Source organism: Myotis nattereri, assembly GCF_964212035.1.
Source record: "Myotis nattereri genome assembly, chromosome: 1".
Lineage (NCBI taxonomy): Eukaryota > Metazoa > Chordata > Mammalia > Chiroptera > Vespertilionidae > Myotis > Myotis nattereri.
The window spans coordinates 110507265-110513096 of NC_138075.1; the positions used below are offsets into that span (position 1 = coordinate 110507265).

Sequence of the window (5832 nt, forward strand, 5' to 3'; positions counted from 1 at the left end):
CCAGTTTTTCTCAGTGGATAGAGTTTTGGCCCATGGACTGAAGGGTCCCGGGTTCAATTCCCGTCATGTGCACATACCTTGGTTGCAGGCTTGATCCCTGGCCCTGGTCAGGGCACGTGTCGGAGGCAACCAATCAATGTGCCTTTCTTACATCAATGTTTCTCTCTCTGTCTCTCCCCCTCTCTTCCACTCTCTCTAAAAATTAGTGGAAAAATATCCTCAGGTGAGGATTAACAACAGCAACAAAAAAGAATAAAGGGAAGCCTTTACGTGAGGGAGGAGGATTGCTGTCCTTGGAAGGCAGCATACACGGTGTGTAGAGGATGGCACTGCTGAACAAGCCAAGCTAGTAGACTGCTTCATATTTCAGGAGACGGTGTTGCCAGTGAGCTTCCAAAGTAAAACCTACTGTGTAGACAATCAAGTGTTCAGTGAGGGGTATGCCTAGTAGTACAGGGGAAATTGTAGTAAAATCAGAAACTGGAGAGACTAACAGATCCCCATGATCTAATCCTGAGCAGGGCTTTGGGTGGCACACCAACAGCAGAATAAATCTGCCAAGGAAGCCATTATCTGGGAAATGCGGAATAAAATAAAAAGTAACATTGTCAATTAGCATTGTCCCTTTCCAAGAGAGGCATTTTAAACCTCCTTCAGGAGTGCAGGTCCCGCTTTCCCTTGCAGTATCAACAGCAGCAACAAGATCAGAGTTTTCCTCAGGTGGCACCTGCTTTATCCATGTGTGATGGATCCAATGCTTGATTCCCGTGAGTTTTAGGGAAGAGTGTGTTGTCAGCAGGACATCATAGGGACCAGTCCATTGCTCAGCTAACTGATGTTCAGGACCTTGAGTCTTCCAGGTCTTTATTAGACTCTATCTCCTGGCTGGAACAAGTGTAAGGGCTCATCAGACAGGTAGATGGACCTGCAATGAGCAAACTTGTGCAAAATAGTTAGTGTCTGCCCTAGATGTTGTACATGTTGTTTGATTTTTGATTCGTGTTATAAATCTAAAGGGGGTGTCCCTAAAACAGGAACTTGGAAGGGTCTCCCATAAACTATTTTAAAGGGGCTTAATTTAAGCCCACTTCGGGGCACTAGCCTAACCCGGAGCAAGGCAATAGGGAAGGCCTAGTCCCATTTCAAATGTGTTTTCTGGCATATTTTTGCCAAGGTCTTCTTTATTGTATGGTTCATTTTCTCAGTCTTTTTGGTAGATTGGGGTCTCCAAGATGCATGTAGTTTCCATTAAATCTGTAATTCCTGTCCTATCTTCTAGGTGATTCCTGGAGTGAATAAGGGTCCAATGTTGCTTTGAATGCTGTAAGGAAGTCCAAACCTGGGGATTATTTCTTTGAGTAGAAATTTTTCTACCTTAGTTAGCTTTTCTTCTCATTTCTAGGGACATATGCTTCTACCCATCCAGAAAAAGTGTCTACAAAAAATAAAAAAATTTAAAAGTTTTCTAAGGTTTTAGACATGTGTGTAAAGTCAACTTGCCAGTCCCCAAGCGGGCATATTCCTTTATATTGTACTCCCTTTCCTATTGGGGCATGTTCTGTTTTAGGATTGTTTTTGGCACATATATGACAGGTTTGGATAATTTTTATATATATATTTTCCTTTTTTAAATCTCTTTTTTCCCCCATTGACCCCCTTCAGCCCACCTCAGGCCCTCACCACCCCATAGTCTGTGTCCATGGGCCATGCATATATGCATACAAGGTCCTTGGTTGATTACCTCCCACCCACCCACCCTGCCTCGCCTTCTCTCCGAGATTCTGCGCTCTGCTCCATGCTTCCATGTCTCTGGATCCATTCCATTCATCAGTTTATTTTGTTACTAAATTCCACATATGAGTGAGATCATGTGATTCTTGTCTTTCTCTGAGTGACTTATTTCACTTAGCATGATACTCTCCAGGTCCCTTCATGCTGTCTCCAAGGGTAAGAGAGTCTTCTTTTTAACTGCTGCATAGTATCCACGGTATAAATGTACCACAGCTTTTTTATTCACTCATCTACTGATGGGCACTTGAGTTGTTTCCAGATCTCAGCTATTGTAAATTGTGCTGCTATGAACATAGGAGTGCATACATTCTTTCTGATTGATGCTTTGGGTTTCTTAGGATATATTCCTAGAAGTAAAATCACTGGGTCAAATGGCAGTTACATATTTAATTTAAAAAATATTTTTATTGATTTCAGAGAGGAAGAGAGAGGGATAAAGAGCGATAGAAACATCAATGATGAAAGAGAATAATTGATCAACTGCCTCCTGCACGCCTCCCTTGGGGATCGAGCCTGCAATCCGGGCCTGTGCCCTGACTGAGAATCGAATTGTCACCTCCTGGTTTATAGGTTGATGCTCAACCACTGGCCAGGCTTGGATAATCTTCTGAATGGTTCTTTGTAAATGAAGGCCCTTCAAATGTGGTCTAATGAGGTCATTAAAGCATCCCTTCTATAAGGGTCCCTTCATGTAGGTGTTTGAGAATGGGATATTCTAGAGCTTCAGAAAGTAAGATCGTAGTATGAGTATTAATCTTCCATACAGAATTAGGGTCAGTGTTAGAGAATCCCCATTCACTGGCCCTGTCCTCATCTGGTTCTGTGTATTGGGTTTTAAATTCTGATAAGTTCAGGTGGGAAATTAAAGATCCAAGAAGTGGCAGCCCTCAGGAAGCCTGTCTTGCTGCTTTATGGGCAGTTTGGTGTCCCTGGCTTGTTGGAAACCTTTCTTCTGGTGTCCTGAGCAGTGCACTATGGCAATCTGGTTCAGTAGATTCACTGCTTCTAACAATTTTTTTTTAATTTATTGCTTAAAGTATTACAAAGGGTATTACATATGTGTCCATTTTATCCCCCCGCCCTAGACAGTCCCCTAGCCTCCCCTATCCCCCAAAGTCTTATGTCCACTGGTTATGCTTATATGCATGCATACAAGTCCTTCAGTTGATCTCTTACCCCCCTACCTCCTGCCCCCCAACCCTCCCCGGCCTTCCCGCTGCAGTTTGACAATCTGTTTGAGGCAGCTCTGCCTCTGTATCTATTATTGTTCAAAAGTTTATAATGGTCTCTATTATCCATGAATGAGTGAGATCATGTGGTATGTTTCCTTCATTGACTGGCTTATTTCACTTAGCATAATGCTCTCCAGTTCCATCCATGACGTTGCAAATGGTAAGAGTTCCTTCCTTTTTAGAGCAGCATAGTATTCCATCGTGTAGATGTACCACAGTTTTCTAATCCATTCATCTACTGATGGGCACTTAGGCTGTTTCCAGATCTTAGCTATGGTGAATTGTGCTGCTATGAACATAGGGGTGCATATATCCTTTCTGATTGGTGTTTCTGGTTTCTTGGGATATATTCCTAGAAGTGGGATCACAGGGTCAAATGGGAGTTCCATTTTCATTTTTTTAAGGAAACTCCATACTGTCTTCCATAGTGGCTGCACCAGTCTGCATTCCCACCAGCAGTGCACAAGTGTTCCTTTTTCTCCACATCCTCTCCAGCACTTGTCGTTTGTTGATTTGTTGATGATAGCCAGTCTGACAGGTGTGAGATGGTACCTCATTGTTGTTTTGATTTGCATCTCTCAGATGATTAGTGACTTTGAGCATGTTTTCATATGTCTCTTGGCTTTCTGAATGTCCTCTTTTGAAAGGTGTCTATTTAGGTCCTTTGCCCATTTTTTGATTGGATTGTTTATCTTCCTTTTGTTGAGTTGTATGAGTTCCCTATAAATTTTGGAGATTAGGCCCTTATCAGATATGACATTGGCAAATATGTTTTCCCACACAGTGGGTTTTCTTGTTTTGTTGATGGTTTCTTTTGCTGTGCAGAAGCTTTTTATTTTGATGTAGTCCCATTTGTTCATTTTCTCTTTAGTTTCAAGTGCCCTAGGAGCTGTATCAGTGAAGAAATTGCTTCGGCATATGTCTGAGATTTTGTTGCCTTTGGATTCTTCTAGAATTTTTATGGTTTCCTGTCGTACATTTAAGTCCTTTATCCATTTTGAGTTTATTTTTGGGTATGGTGTAAGTTGGTGGTCTAGTTTCATTTTCTTGCATATATCTGTCCAATTTTCCCAACACCATTTATTGAAGAGACTATCTTGGCTCCATTGTATGTTCTTGCCTCCTTTGTCAAATATTAATTGAGCATATTGGTTCGGGCCGTGCTTCTAACAATTTAAAAATCTAATTTGCATGTTATTTTTTTGTCTTTAATCATATTTTTATTCAAAACTTAGCTGTCCAAAGTGATTTGACTTTATGGAATAAACAAATTTAAGTTTACGTCACAGGCTTCTTTCTTCTGTGGTGGGTTTCTTTTCTTCGGGCTTCTTCTCAGCTGCTGGTTCCTTGGTAGCTGCAGCCTTTTTCCCACCAAAGGCTTCTTCTGCTTCTTAAGGCCCACAGTCTTCTGTCCTTTCTTCCCGACCACATGCTTCTTGCCTGGAACCCCCTTCTCATCTGATTTGGCTTCTAGTGCTGCTGCTTTATCCACCCGGAGCTTGTGGTTCTTGGCCTGGCGAAGAACGGTGTTCCGGCGCATGGTCTTTGCATATGAGTTTAGCTTCAACATGATCCTCAAGATTTTCAGTGGCTTCTTCTTCAGGACTCCACTGTGAATCTTCTTGCGTGGTACTCGGAGGGCTCTTTGGATCTCTGGGCTTTTCAAGATTTTGCTAAGGGTTGTATTGAGCATCGCGTGCATGGGGAGGTTGCAGTTACTCTTGGGGGAGGCAGCTCTATACCAAGGTCCATACAGCTCATCTAACTTGTGGAAAGCACTTTCAGTCCAAATGCAGAAACGGCCCACATTCCCTCCAGGAGCAAGTTTCAAAATGTTCAGTTTGCTTACATTAAGCAGAGTACTTCCAGGGATGTTTCTGAAGGCTTTGATGATACCATTGTCTCATGGTAGATGATGCGAGGTGCCCTGCGCTGGATACTATGACGGTTTCTCATTTTGCCCTTGCCAGTTCTCATTTGCTGAGAAGCACAGACCTTTTTTTCTCATTCCAGGTTTTGAGTTTCTTAAGAAGCAAAACAGCCTCCTTGGGTTTCTTGTAGCCTTCAACTTTATCTTCAACCACCAAAGGAAGTTCAGGTACTTCCTCAATACGGTGACCTTTAGACATGACCAGTGCTGGTAAGGCTGAGGCAGCTAGGGTAGAGCAGATGGCATGATGTTTCTGTGTTGTGTTCACTCTGGGTTCCAATGGCGCCAGGTTTTGGTTGGTGCAAACATGTGGTCCCATGACACATATTTCCAAAAGCACCCTGGCCAGAACGATTAGTTCCACCACCTTGGACTCTAGGAATCCAAGCCACAGCTCTGCCAGCACCCCAGACTCAGCACTGGTTTGATGACTTGCCAATTCACTGATATCATAGGGCTGTCTATTGTCTTTGCACAAGTTGGTGTTAACAAAGTTCACAGTATCTGGTCAGCTGGGAGACTTGAACACAGTAGGCAAAGTGACATTTTTTATTTTTGCCAGATGTTTATCCTTGTCAGAGTACACAGATATCAGTGGACGAGCACATGCCATGGCAGGGGGTGGGGAGAAGGGGTGGGAGGAGGGGGGCGGGGGTGGGGGGTTGAGAAGGCTACACTCCTCTCAACCCAGCAGCTCCCACAGGAAAGGCTCATTTGTATGTTTTGATGTCCTAATTCCCTGAGGTTAAGACCCTTTTTCTTTCCATATTGCCCCATGGCCTAGATTACCATGAAGGCATATTTAGACTCAGTGTCGAAGTCAACATTCTTTCCCTGGGATAATTCTAAGACCCTGGTGAGGTCTATGAGTTCAGCCTT

General features: G+C 43.1%; 1 pseudogene across 1 annotated transcript; it reads right to left on the minus strand.

Annotated features, from left to right (window-relative positions):
• Positions 1-4306: 4306 nt before the first annotated feature.
• On the minus strand, positions 4307-5566 carry LOC308526241 (large ribosomal subunit protein uL4-like; annotated as a pseudogene). Its single transcript has one exon. The product of its transcript is annotated as a large ribosomal subunit protein uL4-like (transcript).
• Positions 5567-5832: the final 266 nt, after the last annotated feature.